This window comes from Anomaloglossus baeobatrachus, unplaced genomic scaffold (genome assembly GCF_048569485.1).
Source record: "Anomaloglossus baeobatrachus isolate aAnoBae1 unplaced genomic scaffold, aAnoBae1.hap1 Scaffold_3347, whole genome shotgun sequence".
Lineage (NCBI taxonomy): Eukaryota > Metazoa > Chordata > Amphibia > Anura > Aromobatidae > Anomaloglossus > Anomaloglossus baeobatrachus.
The window spans coordinates 21,344-41,499 of NW_027442724.1; the positions used below are offsets into that span (position 1 = coordinate 21,344).

Here is a 20,156-nt window from a genome sequence, read left to right on the forward strand (position 1 = left end):
GAAGGGGTGCACCGTTCCTGGAGGTACTGCAATACCAGGTCAATGCGTGGAGTGGACAGAGCAAGCTCTTTTTCCATCTCCCTGTTCTAAAAATCCATTTAATATATGGTCCCCAGATAGGGGACGTATCAGATATTAAACTGATAAGAACAGATACTACACTTGATCTTAGCCAAAAGGCCGAGAAGCGATAACCAGAATTGGTTTGGGCCTCGAGTGGCACCCTGGCCTATGCCGGACACATCTTAGGGAGAGAGAGCGAGAGGGAGACAAACCCACGCCTACACAAGACATTTTGTCACCCAAGCCAACCCTTGAAAAGGCTGCTTTGCAGAGCCAAAACAAGAAGAATGGTGCGTTTTGCAGCCGCCGCCCACTGCAATGAATCTGAATAACTCCTCCTTTAGGGCGCAAGCAACTCCCCTCCCCCTTGCAGTCTTTCCAATTCACGATACAAAAAGACGGACAGGACAGGTTGCCTGACTTTCCGTCACTGCCACCCTTTGCCATCCTTACCCGTAGAAAGCCCTTTCATCATCCCCAAACCCTAATCTTTTCCCTTTCCTTCCCAGCCCCCAAACCCTGCCCTCTGTACCTTTCTCACCACCCGCTTCCCTTCTCCTGTCATCCCCCTACCACCCGGGAAAAAAAGAGATTGCCCCCTCCTTCCACTAGCCCACCCTCCCACCCAAAGAACAACTTCTTCTGCGCAGCTTGTTTTCTAGGCAGCAGCGCTATTGTGATGTCATCGGGGGGCATTGTGACAAGCCGCCAGTGTTCCGTCTCTTCATGTTGTGCACAGTTCAAACGGAAAATACATCAACAGGCAGACTACAGAAAAGCTTACTATCAAAGGTTAGAGGGGGGCTTTCTCAGAGGGCTTTTTACAGTTTTTCTATTCCCAATTAGCCGTTTAAGTGTACTTATTGAAAGTAGTAATTCTTTCATAGGCCGCCCTTTCTTAGTATTTGACGTTCCTTATATTGCGGTATGAGGCTTCGCAGTAGGTTGCAAACATTCATCACCCATGACTGTCCCCAATTGAGCTCAGAAGCTCAATGTCTATCATGACCTCTCTTTTAGAATGTCCAAGAGCAAGCAAACTATTCCTCCAGGAGAGGGCGCCAACAGACTACTAAAGAGATCATCATTACTCAAAGAAAACCCCAAAAACCAATGCATGATAGGAATAAACAGGTAACTTTCTTTGGAGTGGAAGCGGAGAGATCGCACCAGATGCCAATTCTAGATGTTATCACACCTGTGGTCACTGCAGCAGCAGGTGAATCCACTTTGTCCAAAAGGGATCTATTCCATTCAATTGCAAATGATCTAGATAAGACAGAGAACTGCAGCACGGGGACATAGCCGAGTTGGTCAGGTTGAGTGGTGATGAGTTTGCTATTTGGATGAATAAAGAAAGTCAAAAGTGTGAAAGATAAAAAACAAAAGGAGGAAGTGTGAAAAGTGAATGGGCCAAATTGAGGTGCATATGAAGACGTATGCTTTCTTCCAATTCATTAAATCGGGCTAATATGAATCAGGTGAATTGAGTTCTGCTTTTGGAAACTGGGTTAAGAAGGGGTGCACCGTTCCTGGAGGTACTGCAATACCAGGTCAATGCGTGGAGTGGACAGAGCAAGCTCTTTTTCCATCTCCCTGTTCTAAAAATCCATTTAATATATGGTCCCCAGATAGGGGACGTATCAGATATTAAACTGATAAGAACAGATACTACACTTGATCTTAGCCAAAAGGCCGAGAAGCGATAACCAGAATTGGTTTGGGCCTCGAGTGGCACCCTGGCCTATGCCGGACACATCTTAGGGAGAGAGAGCGAGAGGGAGACAAACCCACGCCTACACAAGACATTTTGTCACCCAAGCCAACCCTTGAAAAGGCTGCTTTGCAGAGCCAAAACAAGAAGAATGGTGCGTTTTGCAGCCGCCGCCCACTGCAATGAATCTGAATAACTCCTCCTTTAGGGCGCAAGCAACTCCCCTCCCCCTTGCAGTCTTTCCAATTCACGATACAAAAAGACGGACAGGACAGGTTGCCTGACTTTCCGTCACTGCCACCCTTTGCCATCCTTACCCGTAGAAAGCCCTTTCATCATCCCCAAACCCTAATCTTTTCCCTTTCCTTCCCAGCCCCCAAACCCTGCCCTCTGTACCTTTCTCACCACCCGCTTCCCTTCTCCTGTCATCCCCCTACCACCCGGGAAAAAAAGAGATTGCCCCCTCCTTCCACTAGCCCACCCTCCCACCCAAAGAACAACTTCTTCTGCGCAGCTTGTTTTCTAGGCAGCAGCGCTATTGTGATGTCATCGGGGGGCATTGTGACAAGCCGCCAGTGTTCCGTCTCTTCATGTTGTGCACAGTTCAAACGGAAAATACATCAACAGGCAGACTACAGAAAAGCTTACTATCAAAGGTTAGAGGGGGGCTTTCTCAGAGGGCTTTTTACAGTTTTTCTATTCCCAATTAGCCGTTTAAGTGTACTTATTGAAAGTAGTAATTCTTTCATAGGCCGCCCTTTCTTAGTATTTGACGTTCCTTATATTGCGGTATGAGGCTTCGCAGTAGGTTGCAAACATTCATCACCCATGACTGTCCCCAATTGAGCTCAGAAGCTCAATGTCTATCATGACCTCTCTTTTAGAATGTCCAAGAGCAAGCAAACTATTCCTCCAGGAGAGGGCGCCAACAGACTACTAAAGAGATCATCATTACTCAAAGAAAACCCCAAAAACCAATGCATGATAGGAATAAACAGGTAACTTTCTTTGGAGTGGAAGCGGAGAGATCGCACCAGATGCCAATTCTAGATGTTATCACACCTGTGGTCACTGCAGCAGCAGGTGAATCCACTTTGTCCAAAAGGGATCTATTCCATTCAATTGCAAATGATCTAGATAAGACAGAGAACTGCAGCACGGGGACATAGCCGAGTTGGTCAGGTTGAGTGGTGATGAGTTTGCTATTTGGATGAATAAAGAAAGTCAAAAGTGTGAAAGATAAAAAACAAAAGGAGGAAGTGTGAAAAGTGAATGGGCCAAATTGAGGTGCATATGAAGACGTATGCTTTCTTCCAATTCATTAAATCGGGCTAATATGAATCAGGTGAATTGAGTTCTGCTTTTGGAAACTGGGTTAAGAAGGGGTGCACCGTTCCTGGAGGTACTGCAATACCAGGTCAATGCGTGGAGTGGACAGAGCAAGCTCTTTTTCCATCTCCCTGTTCTAAAAATCCATTTAATATATGGTCCCCAGATAGGGGACGTATCAGATATTAAACTGATAAGAACAGATACTACACTTGATCTTAGCCAAAAGGCCGAGAAGCGATAACCAGAATTGGTTTGGGCCTCGAGTGGCACCCTGGCCTATGCCGGACACATCTTAGGGAGAGAGAGCGAGAGGGAGACAAACCCACGCCTACACAAGACATTTTGTCACCCAAGCCAACCCTTGAAAAGGCTGCTTTGCAGAGCCAAAACAAGAAGAATGGTGCGTTTTGCAGCCGCCGCCCACTGCAATGAATCTGAATAACTCCTCCTTTAGGGCGCAAGCAACTCCCCTCCCCCTTGCAGTCTTTCCAATTCACGATACAAAAAGACGGACAGGACAGGTTGCCTGACTTTCCGTCACTGCCACCCTTTGCCATCCTTACCCGTAGAAAGCCCTTTCATCATCCCCAAACCCTAATCTTTTCCCTTTCCTTCCCAGCCCCCAAACCCTGCCCTCTGTACCTTTCTCACCACCCGCTTCCCTTCTCCTGTCATCCCCCTACCACCCGGGAAAAAAAGAGATTGCCCCCTCCTTCCACTAGCCCACCCTCCCACCCAAAGAACAACTTCTTCTGCGCAGCTTGTTTTCTAGGCAGCAGCGCTATTGTGATGTCATCGGGGGGCATTGTGACAAGCCGCCAGTGTTCCGTCTCTTCATGTTGTGCACAGTTCAAACGGAAAATACATCAACAGGCAGACTACAGAAAAGCTTACTATCAAAGGTTAGAGGGGGGCTTTCTCAGAGGGCTTTTTACAGTTTTTCTATTCCCAATTAGCCGTTTAAGTGTACTTATTGAAAGTAGTAATTCTTTCATAGGCCGCCCTTTCTTAGTATTTGACGTTCCTTATATTGCGGTATGAGGCTTCGCAGTAGGTTGCAAACATTCATCACCCATGACTGTCCCCAATTGAGCTCAGAAGCTCAATGTCTATCATGACCTCTCTTTTAGAATGTCCAAGAGCAAGCAAACTATTCCTCCAGGAGAGGGCGCCAACAGACTACTAAAGAGATCATCATTACTCAAAGAAAACCCCAAAAACCAATGCATGATAGGAATAAACAGGTAACTTTCTTTGGAGTGGAAGCGGAGAGATCGCACCAGATGCCAATTCTAGATGTTATCACACCTGTGGTCACTGCAGCAGCAGGTGAATCCACTTTGTCCAAAAGGGATCTATTCCATTCAATTGCAAATGATCTAGATAAGACAGAGAACTGCAGCACGGGGACATAGCCGAGTTGGTCAGGTTGAGTGGTGATGAGTTTGCTATTTGGATGAATAAAGAAAGTCAAAAGTGTGAAAGATAAAAAACAAAAGGAGGAAGTGTGAAAAGTGAATGGGCCAAATTGAGGTGCATATGAAGACGTATGCTTTCTTCCAATTCATTAAATCGGGCTAATATGAATCAGGTGAATTGAGTTCTGCTTTTGGAAACTGGGTTAAGAAGGGGTGCACCGTTCCTGGAGGTACTGCAATACCAGGTCAATGCGTGGAGTGGACAGAGCAAGCTCTTTTTCCATCTCCCTGTTCTAAAAATCCATTTAATATATGGTCCCCAGATAGGGGACGTATCAGATATTAAACTGATAAGAACAGATACTACACTTGATCTTAGCCAAAAGGCCGAGAAGCGATAACCAGAATTGGTTTGGGCCTCGAGTGGCACCCTGGCCTATGCCGGACACATCTTAGGGAGAGAGAGCGAGAGGGAGACAAACCCACGCCTACACAAGACATTTTGTCACCCAAGCCAACCCTTGAAAAGGCTGCTTTGCAGAGCCAAAACAAGAAGAATGGTGCGTTTTGCAGCCGCCGCCCACTGCAATGAATCTGAATAACTCCTCCTTTAGGGCGCAAGCAACTCCCCTCCCCCTTGCAGTCTTTCCAATTCACGATACAAAAAGACGGACAGGACAGGTTGCCTGACTTTCCGTCACTGCCACCCTTTGCCATCCTTACCCGTAGAAAGCCCTTTCATCATCCCCAAACCCTAATCTTTTCCCTTTCCTTCCCAGCCCCCAAACCCTGCCCTCTGTACCTTTCTCACCACCCGCTTCCCTTCTCCTGTCATCCCCCTACCACCCGGGAAAAAAAGAGATTGCCCCCTCCTTCCACTAGCCCACCCTCCCACCCAAAGAACAACTTCTTCTGCGCAGCTTGTTTTCTAGGCAGCAGCGCTATTGTGATGTCATCGGGGGGCATTGTGACAAGCCGCCAGTGTTCCGTCTCTTCATGTTGTGCACAGTTCAAACGGAAAATACATCAACAGGCAGACTACAGAAAAGCTTACTATCAAAGGTTAGAGGGGGGCTTTCTCAGAGGGCTTTTTACAGTTTTTCTATTCCCAATTAGCCGTTTAAGTGTACTTATTGAAAGTAGTAATTCTTTCATAGGCCGCCCTTTCTTAGTATTTGACGTTCCTTATATTGCGGTATGAGGCTTCGCAGTAGGTTGCAAACATTCATCACCCATGACTGTCCCCAATTGAGCTCAGAAGCTCAATGTCTATCATGACCTCTCTTTTAGAATGTCCAAGAGCAAGCAAACTATTCCTCCAGGAGAGGGCGCCAACAGACTACTAAAGAGATCATCATTACTCAAAGAAAACCCCAAAAACCAATGCATGATAGGAATAAACAGGTAACTTTCTTTGGAGTGGAAGCGGAGAGATCGCACCAGATGCCAATTCTAGATGTTATCACACCTGTGGTCACTGCAGCAGCAGGTGAATCCACTTTGTCCAAAAGGGATCTATTCCATTCAATTGCAAATGATCTAGATAAGACAGAGAACTGCAGCACGGGGACATAGCCGAGTTGGTCAGGTTGAGTGGTGATGAGTTTGCTATTTGGATGAATAAAGAAAGTCAAAAGTGTGAAAGATAAAAAACAAAAGGAGGAAGTGTGAAAAGTGAATGGGCCAAATTGAGGTGCATATGAAGACGTATGCTTTCTTCCAATTCATTAAATCGGGCTAATATGAATCAGGTGAATTGAGTTCTGCTTTTGGAAACTGGGTTAAGAAGGGGTGCACCGTTCCTGGAGGTACTGCAATACCAGGTCAATGCGTGGAGTGGACAGAGCAAGCTCTTTTTCCATCTCCCTGTTCTAAAAATCCATTTAATATATGGTCCCCAGATAGGGGACGTATCAGATATTAAACTGATAAGAACAGATACTACACTTGATCTTAGCCAAAAGGCCGAGAAGCGATAACCAGAATTGGTTTGGGCCTCGAGTGGCACCCTGGCCTATGCCGGACACATCTTAGGGAGAGAGAGCGAGAGGGAGACAAACCCACGCCTACACAAGACATTTTGTCACCCAAGCCAACCCTTGAAAAGGCTGCTTTGCAGAGCCAAAACAAGAAGAATGGTGCGTTTTGCAGCCGCCGCCCACTGCAATGAATCTGAATAACTCCTCCTTTAGGGCGCAAGCAACTCCCCTCCCCCTTGCAGTCTTTCCAATTCACGATACAAAAAGACGGACAGGACAGGTTGCCTGACTTTCCGTCACTGCCACCCTTTGCCATCCTTACCCGTAGAAAGCCCTTTCATCATCCCCAAACCCTAATCTTTTCCCTTTCCTTCCCAGCCCCCAAACCCTGCCCTCTGTACCTTTCTCACCACCCGCTTCCCTTCTCCTGTCATCCCCCTACCACCCGGGAAAAAAAGAGATTGCCCCCTCCTTCCACTAGCCCACCCTCCCACCCAAAGAACAACTTCTTCTGCGCAGCTTGTTTTCTAGGCAGCAGCGCTATTGTGATGTCATCGGGGGGCATTGTGACAAGCCGCCAGTGTTCCGTCTCTTCATGTTGTGCACAGTTCAAACGGAAAATACATCAACAGGCAGACTACAGAAAAGCTTACTATCAAAGGTTAGAGGGGGGCTTTCTCAGAGGGCTTTTTACAGTTTTTCTATTCCCAATTAGCCGTTTAAGTGTACTTATTGAAAGTAGTAATTCTTTCATAGGCCGCCCTTTCTTAGTATTTGACGTTCCTTATATTGCGGTATGAGGCTTCGCAGTAGGTTGCAAACATTCATCACCCATGACTGTCCCCAATTGAGCTCAGAAGCTCAATGTCTATCATGACCTCTCTTTTAGAATGTCCAAGAGCAAGCAAACTATTCCTCCAGGAGAGGGCGCCAACAGACTACTAAAGAGATCATCATTACTCAAAGAAAACCCCAAAAACCAATGCATGATAGGAATAAACAGGTAACTTTCTTTGGAGTGGAAGCGGAGAGATCGCACCAGATGCCAATTCTAGATGTTATCACACCTGTGGTCACTGCAGCAGCAGGTGAATCCACTTTGTCCAAAAGGGATCTATTCCATTCAATTGCAAATGATCTAGATAAGACAGAGAACTGCAGCACGGGGACATAGCCGAGTTGGTCAGGTTGAGTGGTGATGAGTTTGCTATTTGGATGAATAAAGAAAGTCAAAAGTGTGAAAGATAAAAAACAAAAGGAGGAAGTGTGAAAAGTGAATGGGCCAAATTGAGGTGCATATGAAGACGTATGCTTTCTTCCAATTCATTAAATCGGGCTAATATGAATCAGGTGAATTGAGTTCTGCTTTTGGAAACTGGGTTAAGAAGGGGTGCACCGTTCCTGGAGGTACTGCAATACCAGGTCAATGCGTGGAGTGGACAGAGCAAGCTCTTTTTCCATCTCCCTGTTCTAAAAATCCATTTAATATATGGTCCCCAGATAGGGGACGTATCAGATATTAAACTGATAAGAACAGATACTACACTTGATCTTAGCCAAAAGGCCGAGAAGCGATAACCAGAATTGGTTTGGGCCTCGAGTGGCACCCTGGCCTATGCCGGACACATCTTAGGGAGAGAGAGCGAGAGGGAGACAAACCCACGCCTACACAAGACATTTTGTCACCCAAGCCAACCCTTGAAAAGGCTGCTTTGCAGAGCCAAAACAAGAAGAATGGTGCGTTTTGCAGCCGCCGCCCACTGCAATGAATCTGAATAACTCCTCCTTTAGGGCGCAAGCAACTCCCCTCCCCCTTGCAGTCTTTCCAATTCACGATACAAAAAGACGGACAGGACAGGTTGCCTGACTTTCCGTCACTGCCACCCTTTGCCATCCTTACCCGTAGAAAGCCCTTTCATCATCCCCAAACCCTAATCTTTTCCCTTTCCTTCCCAGCCCCCAAACCCTGCCCTCTGTACCTTTCTCACCACCCGCTTCCCTTCTCCTGTCATCCCCCTACCACCCGGGAAAAAAAGAGATTGCCCCCTCCTTCCACTAGCCCACCCTCCCACCCAAAGAACAACTTCTTCTGCGCAGCTTGTTTTCTAGGCAGCAGCGCTATTGTGATGTCATCGGGGGGCATTGTGACAAGCCGCCAGTGTTCCGCTCTCTTCATGTTGTGCACAGTTCAAACGGAAAATACATCAACAGGCAGACTACAGAAAAGCTTACTATCAAAGGTTAGAGGGGGGCTTTCTCAGAGGGCTTTTTACAGTTTTTCTATTCCCAATTAGCCGTTTAAGTGTACTTATTGAAAGTAGTAATTCTTTCATAGGCCGCCCTTTCTTAGTATTTGACGTTCCTTATATTGCGGTATGAGGCTTCGCAGTAGGTTGCAAACATTCATCACCCATGACTGTCCCCAATTGAGCTCAGAAGCTCAATGTCTATCATGACCTCTCTTTTAGAATGTCCAAGAGCAAGCAAACTATTCCTCCAGGAGAGGGCGCCAACAGACTACTAAAGAGATCATCATTACTCAAAGAAAACCCCAAAAACCAATGCATGATAGGAATAAACAGGTAACTTTCTTTGGAGTGGAAGCGGAGAGATCGCACCAGATGCCAATTCTAGATGTTATCACACCTGTGGTCACTGCAGCAGCAGGTGAATCCACTTTGTCCAAAAGGGATCTATTCCATTCAATTGCAAATGATCTAGATAAGACAGAGAACTGCAGCACGGGGACATAGCCGAGTTGGTCAGGTTGAGTGGTGATGAGTTTGCTATTTGGATGAATAAAGAAAGTCAAAAGTGTGAAAGATAAAAAACAAAAGGAGGAAGTGTGAAAAGTGAATGGGCCAAATTGAGGTGCATATGAAGACGTATGCTTTCTTCCAATTCATTAAATCGGGCTAATATGAATCAGGTGAATTGAGTTCTGCTTTTGGAAACTGGGTTAAGAAGGGGTGCACCGTTCCTGGAGGTACTGCAATACCAGGTCAATGCGTGGAGTGGACAGAGCAAGCTCTTTTTCCATCTCCCTGTTCTAAAAATCCATTTAATATATGGTCCCCAGATAGGGGACGTATCAGATATTAAACTGATAAGAACAGATACTACACTTGATCTTAGCCAAAAGGCCGAGAAGCGATAACCAGAATTGGTTTGGGCCTCGAGTGGCACCCTGGCCTATGCCGGACACATCTTAGGGAGAGAGAGCGAGAGGGAGACAAACCCACGCCTACACAAGACATTTTGTCACCCAAGCCAACCCTTGAAAAGGCTGCTTTGCAGAGCCAAAACAAGAAGAATGGTGCGTTTTGCAGCCGCCGCCCACTGCAATGAATCTGAATAACTCCTCCTTTAGGGCGCAAGCAACTCCCCTCCCCCTTGCAGTCTTTCCAATTCACGATACAAAAAGACGGACAGGACAGGTTGCCTGACTTTCCGTCACTGCCACCCTTTGCCATCCTTACCCGTAGAAAGCCCTTTCATCATCCCCAAACCCTAATCTTTTCCCTTTCCTTCCCAGCCCCCAAACCCTGCCCTCTGTACCTTTCTCACCACCCGCTTCCCTTCTCCTGTCATCCCCCTACCACCCGGGAAAAAAAGAGATTGCCCCCTCCTTCCACTAGCCCACCCTCCCACCCAAAGAACAACTTCTTCTGCGCAGCTTGTTTTCTAGGCAGCAGCGCTATTGTGATGTCATCGGGGGGCATTGTGACAAGCCGCCAGTGTTCCGTCTCTTCATGTTGTGCACAGTTCAAACGGAAAATACATCAACAGGCAGACTACAGAAAAGCTTACTATCAAAGGTTAGAGGGGGGCTTTCTCAGAGGGCTTTTTACAGTTTTTCTATTCCCAATTAGCCGTTTAAGTGTACTTATTGAAAGTAGTAATTCTTTCATAGGCCGCCCTTTCTTAGTATTTGACGTTCCTTATATTGCGGTATGAGGCTTCGCAGTAGGTTGCAAACATTCATCACCCATGACTGTCCCCAATTGAGCTCAGAAGCTCAATGTCTATCATGACCTCTCTTTTAGAATGTCCAAGAGCAAGCAAACTATTCCTCCAGGAGAGGGCGCCAACAGACTACTAAAGAGATCATCATTACTCAAAGAAAACCCCAAAAACCAATGCATGATAGGAATAAACAGGTAACTTTCTTTGGAGTGGAAGCGGAGAGATCGCACCAGATGCCAATTCTAGATGTTATCACACCTGTGGTCACTGCAGCAGCAGGTGAATCCACTTTGTCCAAAAGGGATCTATTCCATTCAATTGCAAATGATCTAGATAAGACAGAGAACTGCAGCACGGGGACATAGCCGAGTTGGTCAGGTTGAGTGGTGATGAGTTTGCTATTTGGATGAATAAAGAAAGTCAAAAGTGTGAAAGATAAAAAACAAAAGGAGGAAGTGTGAAAAGTGAATGGGCCAAATTGAGGTGCATATGAAGACGTATGCTTTCTTCCAATTCATTAAATCGGGCTAATATGAATCAGGTGAATTGAGTTCTGCTTTTGGAAACTGGGTTAAGAAGGGGTGCACCGTTCCTGGAGGTACTGCAATACCAGGTCAATGCGTGGAGTGGACAGAGCAAGCTCTTTTTCCATCTCCCTGTTCTAAAAATCCATTTAATATATGGTCCCCAGATAGGGGACGTATCAGATATTAAACTGATAAGAACAGATACTACACTTGATCTTAGCCAAAAGGCCGAGAAGCGATAACCAGAATTGGTTTGGGCCTCGAGTGGCACCCTGGCCTATGCCGGACACATCTTAGGGAGAGAGAGCGAGAGGGAGACAAACCCACGCCTACACAAGACATTTTGTCACCCAAGCCAACCCTTGAAAAGGCTGCTTTGCAGAGCCAAAACAAGAAGAATGGTGCGTTTTGCAGCCGCCGCCCACTGCAATGAATCTGAATAACTCCTCCTTTAGGGCGCAAGCAACTCCCCTCCCCCTTGCAGTCTTTCCAATTCACGATACAAAAAGACGGACAGGACAGGTTGCCTGACTTTCCGTCACTGCCACCCTTTGCCATCCTTACCCGTAGAAAGCCCTTTCATCATCCCCAAACCCTAATCTTTTCCCTTTCCTTCCCAGCCCCCAAACCCTGCCCTCTGTACCTTTCTCACCACCCGCTTCCCTTCTCCTGTCATCCCCCTACCACCCGGGAAAAAAAGAGATTGCCCCCTCCTTCCACTAGCCCACCCTCCCACCCAAAGAACAACTTCTTCTGCGCAGCTTGTTTTCTAGGCAGCAGCGCTATTGTGATGTCATCGGGGGGCATTGTGACAAGCCGCCAGTGTTCCGTCTCTTCATGTTGTGCACAGTTCAAACGGAAAATACATCAACAGGCAGACTACAGAAAAGCTTACTATCAAAGGTTAGAGGGGGGCTTTCTCAGAGGGCTTTTTACAGTTTTTCTATTCCCAATTAGCCGTTTAAGTGTGTAGTGGGTGGGCCTACCCCCTACTAGTTTAACATAGTTACCCGGCATTGTGATTATTAAAAGTGTTGAATTATATGTTTTTATGTGATGTGTTAGGGCACCCCCTAGTGGCCGGGTGGGACGGCTGTTGCCACCGGGGAGGAGGAGTCGGCCGGATATCTAGGCTAGGTCTGAATGTGTGTGGGGTAGAGAGATCCGGGTCAGCGGAGTGCGAGCATCTGCAGCGGCAAGTGCGATAGTGTGAGCGGACCATCAAGGGACACCGGAGAGGAGGAGGTGGACGTAACCTCAGAGCCTATTCTGCCGGTGTGGGTCCGGTGTATGCTTGGCTGAATAGTGGGTGCCCGAAGGAAGTAGAGTACGGAGGGCATATCCCCACCCGAGGTGACGTCTGGTCAGAGTGTCCCCAGCTCCACTAATATTGCCGTGATCCGCTGACCGGAGTGGCTTTTACCGGAGTGTCTGTCAAGCTGTGAGATCCGGGACAGCAGTGTGTGCACTTGGGCAGAGTGTGAGCGAAACAGCACGGGACACCGGAGATAAGGAGGTGGACGCAACCTCAGAGCCTATTCTGCCGGTGTGGGTCCGGTGTATGCTTGGCTGAATCGTGGGTGCCCGAAGGAAGTAGAGTACGGAGGGCATATCCCCACCCGAGGTGGCGTTTGGTCAGGGTGTCCCCAGCTCCACTGAAAGTCTGCAACTGCCTGCTTCTTTACTGTCTGCTGTCCGGATTATTGGACTGTGCTGAATAAATGTTCTCTTTTATTGCATTCAACTCTTGCCTGAAGTCTATTTGTGTAATGGAGAACGAAGACACTGACACACACTGTTTTATTCCTAAAGAAGTGATGAAGACAGGGATGTGCCTGCACCATAGTGCTGCCACGACTACACAGCCAGAGGCCTCCCTGCCTGGTCACTTCATGTGGCGTAGTCGGCAGGATTCAAGTCCCTTGCCGGAGAACCAGGAGTCTGAAGACCAAGTAGTGCCTGAAGCACGGAATTCGGACGATGAAAGAAGATTTCCAGTCCCATGGTGGGAGGAAGAAGTGCCCAAGGCGTTGGACCGGGTACAAGATGGCGGCAAGGAGGCCGTTATCTGTGAGGAAGAAAGCGCGCGCAAAATTGGCGCCGAAAGAAGAGCCTGGAGCTGGCCGGCGCCGAAGAAAAAGGACAGAGTACTCCGCCCAAAGAGGGGAGGCGCCAGCTCCAGGGCATTGAAGACTAAGAAGAAGAAAAAGAAGTACCTCGGCGGAGGAGTCGAGATAATGCGCAAGGCTGGGGGTGGAGTTTGTTCAAAAGCGGGAAACGAAGACCCGCCTCCACTTCCTCCAGTCTCAGCGTCGACATCACCGCCATTACCAGTGATTATCGAGATGGAGAACTTTGGGCAACCTGCGGAGTTGGCGACGACCATGGCCCTCATCAGCCTTGGCCGAGGCCGACCCCGGTTCGCCCCTGCTAACGAGGCCGCGATAGCGGATCTCCCCATTGGGCCGGGAGGCTCTACAAGACCGGACAAGGTCTCTTGGAAGACCTCGTGGGACGCTCAAACCGGGAGCACCATTACGGAAGTGAAGGCGACCTATGCTACCCCGCCCATGCCAAGCCGTCCAGGGGTTGCTGTTTTCCCTTGGGACACCCCGCAGCTTAATGCCGCCGCCACACCATTTGTCCCGGTGCCGGAGTCAGCCGAGGAGTTAGCCGAGCGTCTAGAGGAGGACCACCTGGGCTTCTTCTGGGACCCAGTCATCGCCCCGCCGGAGAGGGCGCGTCCCAGTGTTCCGCCCCCGAAGCCTGATCCCGTCCGGGAACGACTCCTGGCTGAGACCATAGTCCGGGAAATGCTGTCCGGGCCCGGTGGAGAAGATCTGGCCCAACAGTTCGTGACCGGGGTGGTTGTTAAATTCAACCAGCAGGAGGGGTATGGATTCATCCGTGAAGTAGAGACCGGGGATGACTACTTTTACAACCGAGTTCACCTGGATGTAGAAGGACTCCCCAAGCGACTCCATACCCTGTGGCCGGGCGAGAAAGTCAGCTTCTTGCCGGACAAAGGCAGCCGCGGTCTATTTGCGGTGTGTGTTTCCCGCATGCCCACCACCCGGGAAGCGGAGCAGTGGCAGGAGGAGATTGCGTGGGAGGAGCAGCAAGAGCGACGACAGAGCCGTACCAGACCGGCCGCGCCTCCTCAACCCCGGCGCGTACCGACGGCTGCCCCGGAAGCAGAGGCAGAGCCAGCCCTCGATCCGGAGAGGCTCCCAACTGTGGTGGCGGTGACGCAAAATGTCAACAACCGGCCAGTTTTCATGCTGGACGCGTCGCCCGCCGCACCACCACCGTCCCGGGCGGAGACGCCATCACCACCAAGAGGTGCGGCAGCAGCTGTGCCGGAGGAGCCGTGCTACGCTCCGGTGTCTTTCAGGCGGATCCGCCGCCAGCCAGGACAAACTCTGGGGGCCTATATCCAGGCTCAAGCGGAAGAGTGGAAGAGGGCCTGGCCCCCAGAGTAAGCTGTTCGCTCCAGCACCTGTAAAGACCGGGATGGTTGTAAACCGGCAGAAAGTTGTTTTTGTTGGAAAGTTTCACGGGCCTGTTGCCCTTCAGCAAAGACCGGGAGCGCTATTGAAGCCTCCGGGCACCTTCAGCAAAGACCGGGAGCGCTATTGAAGCCTCCGGGCACCTTCAGCAAAGACCGGGAGCGCTATTGAAGCCTCCGGGCGCACATCTAAGACCGGGAGCGCTGTTGAGCCTCCGGGCGCTATCCAGAGACCGGGAGCGCTGCTGCGCCATCAAGCGCCCCTTAAGACCGGGAGCGCCGCTGAACTGGTGCCGCTGTTGAGGACTGAACCGAAAAGGTTTTTATGTGTTTATGTTTTTATGTGTTTAAGAGCCTTGCCGGGAGGCTCGGATTTTAAGAGGGGAGGCATGTAGTGGGTGGGCCTACCCCCTACTAGTTTAACATAGTTACCCGGCATTGTGATTATTAAAAGTGTTGAATTATATGTTTTTATGTGATGTGTTAGGGCACCCCCTAGTGGCCGGGTGGGACGGCTGTTGCCACCGGGGAGGAGGAGTCGGCCGGATATCTAGGCTAGGTCTGAATGTGTGTGGGGTAGAGAGATCCGGGTCAGCGGAGTGCGAGCATCTGCAGCGGCAAGTGCGATAGTGTGAGCGGACCATCAAGGGACACCGGAGAGGAGGAGGTGGACGTAACCTCAGAGCCTATTCTGCCGGTGTGGGTCCGGTGTATGCTTGGCTGAATAGTGGGTGCCCGAAGGAAGTAGAGTACGGAGGGCATATCCCCACCCGAGGTGACGTCTGGTCAGAGTGTCCCCAGCTCCACTAATATTGCCGTGATCCGCTGACCGGAGTGGCTTTTACCGGAGTGTCTGTCAAGCTGTGAGATCCGGGACAGCAGTGTGTGCACTTGGGCAGAGTGTGAGCGAAACAGCACGGGACACCGGAGATAAGGAGGTGGACGCAACCTCAGAGCCTATTCTGCCGGTGTGGGTCCGGTGTATGCTTGGCTGAATCGTGGGTGCCCGAAGGAAGTAGAGTACGGAGGGCATATCCCCACCCGAGGTGGCGTTTGGTCAGGGTGTCCCCAGCTCCACTGAAAGTCTGCAACTGCCTGCTTCTTTACTGTCTGCTGTCCGGATTATTGGACTGTGCTGAATAAATGTTCTCTTTTATTGCATTCAACTCTTGCCTGAAGTCTATTTGTGTAATGGAGAACGAAGACACTGACACACACTGTTTTATTCCTAAAGAAGTGATGAAGACAGGGATGTGCCTGCACCATAGTGCTGCCACGACTACACAGCCAGAGGCCTCCCTGCCTGGTCACTTCAAGTGTACTTATTGAAAGTAGTAATTCTTTCATAGGCCGCCCTTTCTTAGTATTTGACGTTCCTTATATTGCGGTATGAGGCTTCGCAGTAGGTTGCAAACATTCATCACCCATGACTGTCCCCAATTGAGCTCAGAAGCTCAATGTCTATCATGACCTCTCTTTTAGAATGTCCAAGAGCAAGCAAACTATTCCTCCAGGAGAGGGCGCCAACAGACTACTAAAGAGATCATCATTACTCAAAGAAAACCCCAAAAACCAATGCATGATAGGAATAAACAGGTAACTTTCTTTGGAGTGGAAGCGGAGAGATCGCACCAGATGCCAATTCTAGATGTTATCACACCTGTGGTCACTGCAGCAGCAGGTGAATCCACTTTGTCCAAAAGGGATCTATTCCATTCAATTGCAAATGATCTAGATAAGACAGAGAACTGCAGCACGGGGACATAGCCGAGTTGGTCAGGTTGAGTGGTGATGAGTTTGCTATTTGGATGAATAAAGAAAGTCAAAAGTGTGAAAGATAAAAAACAAAAGGAGGAAGTGTGAAAAGTGAATGGGCCAAATTGAGGTGCATATGAAGACGTATGCTTTCTTCCAATTCATTAAATCGGGCTAATATGAATCAGGTGAATTGAGTTCTGCTTTTGGAAACTGGGTTAAGAAGGGGTGCACCGTTCCTGGAGGTACTGCAATACCAGGTCAATGCGTGGAGTGGACAGAGCAAGCTCTTTTTCCATCTCCCTGTTCTAAAAATCCATTTAATATATGGTCCCCAGATAGGGGACGTATCAGATATTAAACTGATAAGAACAGATACTACACTTGATCTTAGCCAAAAGGCCGAGAAGCGATAACCAGAATTGGTTTGGGCCTCGAGTGGCACCCTGGCCTATGCCGGACACATCTTAGGGAGAGAGAGCGAGAGGGAGACAAACCCACGCCTACACAAGACATTTTGTCACCCAAGCCAACCCTTGAAAAGGCTGCTTTGCAGAGCCAAAACAAGAAGAATGGTGCGTTTTGCAGCCGCCGCCCACTGCAATGAATCTGAATAACTCCTCCTTTAGGGCGCAAGCAACTCCCCTCCCCCTTGCAGTCTTTCCAATTCACGATACAAAAAGACGGACAGGACAGGTTGCCTGACTTTCCGTCACTGCCACCCTTTGCCATCCTTACCCGTAGAAAGCCCTTTCATCATCCCCAAACCCTAATCTTTTCCCTTTCCTTCCCAGCCCCCAAACCCTGCCCTCTGTACCTTTCTCACCACCCGCTTCCCTTCTCCTGTCATCCCCCTACCACCCGGGAAAAAAAGAGATTGCCCCCTCCTTCCACTAGCCCACCCTCCCACCCAAAGAACAACTTCTTCTGCGCAGCTTGTTTTCTAGGCAGCAGCGCTATTGTGATGTCATCGGGGGGCATTGTGACAAGCCGCCAGTGTTCCGTCTCTTCATGTTGTGCACAGTTCAAACGGAAAATACATCAACAGGCAGACTACAGAAAAGCTTACTATCAAAGGTTAGAGGGGGGCTTTCTCAGAGGGCTTTTTACAGTTTTTCTATTCCCAATTAGCCGTTTAAGTGTACTTATTGAAAGTAGTAATTCTTTCATAGGCCGCCCTTTCTTAGTATTTGACGTTCCTTATATTGCGGTATGAGGCTTCGCAGTAGGTTGCAAACATTCATCACCCATGACTGTCCCCAATTGAGCTCAGAAGCTCAATGTCTATCATGACCTCTCTTTTAGAATGTCCAAGAGCAAGCAAACTATTCCTCCAGGAGAGGGCGCCAACAGACTACTAAAGAGATCATCATTACTCAAAGAAAACCCCAAAAACCAATGCATGATAGGAATAAACAGGTAACTTTCTTTGGAGTGGAAGCGGAGAGATCGCACCAGATGCCAATTCTAGATGTTATCACACCTGTGGTCACTGCAGCAGCAGGTGAATCCACTTTGTCCAAAAGGGATCTATTCCATTCAATTGCAAATGATCTAGATAAGACAGAGAACTGCAGCACGGGGACATAGCCGAGTTGGTCAGGTTGAGTGGTGATGAGTTTGCTATTTGGATGAATAAAGAAAGTCAAAAGTGTGAAAGATAAAAAACAAAAGGAGGAAGTGTGAAAAGTGAATGGGCCAAATTGAGGTGCATATGAAGACGTATGCTTTCTTCCAATTCATTAAATCGGGCTAATATGAATCAGGTGAATTGAGTTCTGCTTTTGGAAACTGGGTTAAGAAGGGGTGCACCGTTCCTGGAGGTACTGCAATACCAGGTCAATGCGTGGAGTGGACAGAGCAAGCTCTTTTTCCATCTCCCTGTTCTAAAAATCCATTTAATATATGGTCCCCAGATAGGGGACGTATCAGATATTAAACTGATAAGAACAGATACTACACTTGATCTTAGCCAAAAGGCCGAGAAGCGATAACCAGAATTGGTTTGGGCCTCGAGTGGCACCCTGGCCTATGCCGGACACATCTTAGGGAGAGAGAGCGAGAGGGAGACAAACCCACGCCTACACAAGACATTTTGTCACCCAAGCCAACCCTTGAAAAGGCTGCTTTGCAGAGCCAAAACAAGAAGAATGGTGCGTTTTGCAGCCGCCGCCCACTGCAATGAATCTGAATAACTCCTCCTTTAGGGCGCAAGCAACTCCCCTCCCCCTTGCAGTCTTTCCAATTCACGATACAAAAAGACGGACAGGACAGGTTGCCTGACTTTCCGTCACTGCCACCCTTTGCCATCCTTACCCGTAGAAAGCCCTTTCATCATCCCCAAACCCTAATCTTTTCCCTTTCCTTCCCAGCCCCCAAACCCTGCCCTCTGTACCTTTCTCACCACCCGCTTCCCTTCTCCTGTCATCCCCCTACCACCCGGGAAAAAAAGAGATTGCCCCCTCCTTCCACTAGCCCACCCTCCCACCCAAAGAACAACTTCTTCTGCGCAGCTTGTTTTCTAGGCAGCAGCGCTATTGTGATGTCATCGGGGGGCATTGTGACAAGCCGCCAGTGTTCCGTCTCTTCATGTTGTGCACAGTTCAAACGGAAAATACATCAACAGGCAGACTACAGAAAAGCTTACTATCAAAGGTTAGAGGGGGGCTTTCTCAGAGGGCTTTTTACAGTTTTTCTATTCCCAATTAGCCGTTTAAGTGTACTTATTGAAAGTAGTAATTCTTTCATAGGCCGCCCTTTCTTAGTATTTGACGTTCCTTATATTGCGGTATGAGGCTTCGCAGTAGGTTGCAAACATTCATCACCCATGACTGTCCCCAATTGAGCTCAGAAGCTCAATGTCTATCATGACCTCTCTTTTAGAATGTCCAAGAGCAAGCAAACTATTCCTCCAGGAGAGGGCGCCAACAGACTACTAAAGAGATCATCATTACTCAAAGAAAACCCCAAAAACCAATGCATGATAGGAATAAACAGGTAACTTTCTTTGGAGTGGAAGCGGAGAGATCGCACCAGATGCCAATTCTAGATGTTATCACACCTGTGGTCACTGCAGCAGCAGGTGAATCCACTTTGTCCAAAAGGGATCTATTCCATTCAATTGCAAATGATCTAGATAAGACAGAGAACTGCAGCACGGGGACATAGCCGAGTTGGTCAGGTTGAGTGGTGATGAGTTTGCTATTTGGATGAATAAAGAAAGTCAAAAGTGTGAAAGATAAAAAACAAAAGGAGGAAGTGTGAAAAGTGAATGGGCCAAATTGAGGTGCATATGAAGACGTATGCTTTCTTCCAATTCATTAAATCGGGCTAATATGAATCAGGTGAATTGAGTTCTGCTTTTGGAAACTGGGTTAAGAAGGGGTGCACCGTTCCTGGAGGTACTGCAATACCAGGTCAATGCGTGGAGTGGACAGAGCAAGCTCTTTTTCCATCTCCCTGTTCTAAAAATCCATTTAATATATGGTCCCCAGATAGGGGACGTATCAGATATTAAACTGATAAGAACAGATACTACACTTGATCTTAGCCAAAAGGCCGAGAAGCGATAACCAGAATTGGTTTGGGCCTCGAGTGGCACCCTGGCCTATGCCGGACACATCTTAGGGAGAGAGAGCGAGAGGGAGACAAACCCACGCCTACACAAGACATTTTGTCACCCAAGCCAACCCTTGAAAAGGCTGCTTTGCAGAGCCAAAACAAGAAGAATGGTGCGTTTTGCAGCCGCCGCCCACTGCAATGAATCTGAATAACTCCTCCTTTAGGGCGCAAGCAACTCCCCTCCCCCTTGCAGTCTTTCCAATTCACGATACAAAAAGACGGACAGGACAGGTTGCCTGACTTTCCGTCACTGCCACCCTTTGCCATCCTTAC

The 20,156-nt window shown here is 48.5% G+C and overlaps 11 non-coding genes across 11 annotated transcripts; all 11 read right to left on the reverse strand.

Moving 5' to 3' along the window:
* Position 1: 1 nt before the first annotated feature.
* LOC142271050 (U2 spliceosomal RNA) lies at positions 2 to 192 on the reverse strand. The gene has a single exon (XR_012736226.1). It is a non-coding gene; the product is annotated as a U2 spliceosomal RNA (small nuclear RNA).
* Positions 193 to 1,579: 1,387 nt separating this feature from the next.
* On the reverse strand, positions 1,580 to 1,770 carry LOC142271051 (U2 spliceosomal RNA). The gene has a single exon (XR_012736227.1). It is a non-coding gene; the product is annotated as a U2 spliceosomal RNA (small nuclear RNA).
* A 1,387-nt stretch (positions 1,771 to 3,157) lies between these two features.
* On the reverse strand, positions 3,158 to 3,348 carry LOC142271052 (U2 spliceosomal RNA). The gene has a single exon (XR_012736228.1). It is a non-coding gene; the product is annotated as a U2 spliceosomal RNA (small nuclear RNA).
* A 1,387-nt stretch (positions 3,349 to 4,735) lies between these two features.
* On the reverse strand, positions 4,736 to 4,926 carry LOC142271054 (U2 spliceosomal RNA). Its single transcript, XR_012736230.1, has one exon. It is a non-coding gene; the product is annotated as a U2 spliceosomal RNA (small nuclear RNA).
* A 1,387-nt stretch (positions 4,927 to 6,313) lies between these two features.
* LOC142271055 (U2 spliceosomal RNA) lies at positions 6,314 to 6,504 on the reverse strand. Its single transcript, XR_012736231.1, has one exon. It is a non-coding gene; the product is annotated as a U2 spliceosomal RNA (small nuclear RNA).
* Positions 6,505 to 7,891: 1,387 nt separating this feature from the next.
* On the reverse strand, positions 7,892 to 8,082 carry LOC142271056 (U2 spliceosomal RNA). The gene has a single exon (XR_012736232.1). It is a non-coding gene; the product is annotated as a U2 spliceosomal RNA (small nuclear RNA).
* Positions 8,083 to 9,470: 1,388 nt separating this feature from the next.
* Positions 9,471 to 9,661, reverse strand: LOC142271058 (U2 spliceosomal RNA). Its single transcript, XR_012736233.1, has one exon. It is a non-coding gene; the product is annotated as a U2 spliceosomal RNA (small nuclear RNA).
* A 1,387-nt stretch (positions 9,662 to 11,048) lies between these two features.
* On the reverse strand, positions 11,049 to 11,239 carry LOC142271059 (U2 spliceosomal RNA). The gene has a single exon (XR_012736234.1). It is a non-coding gene; the product is annotated as a U2 spliceosomal RNA (small nuclear RNA).
* A 5,246-nt stretch (positions 11,240 to 16,485) lies between these two features.
* LOC142271060 (U2 spliceosomal RNA) lies at positions 16,486 to 16,676 on the reverse strand. Its single transcript, XR_012736235.1, has one exon. It is a non-coding gene; the product is annotated as a U2 spliceosomal RNA (small nuclear RNA).
* A 1,387-nt stretch (positions 16,677 to 18,063) lies between these two features.
* LOC142271061 (U2 spliceosomal RNA) lies at positions 18,064 to 18,254 on the reverse strand. The gene has a single exon (XR_012736236.1). It is a non-coding gene; the product is annotated as a U2 spliceosomal RNA (small nuclear RNA).
* Positions 18,255 to 19,641: 1,387 nt separating this feature from the next.
* LOC142271062 (U2 spliceosomal RNA) lies at positions 19,642 to 19,832 on the reverse strand. Its single transcript, XR_012736237.1, has one exon. It is a non-coding gene; the product is annotated as a U2 spliceosomal RNA (small nuclear RNA).
* Between the last annotated feature and the right edge of the window lie 324 nt (positions 19,833 to 20,156).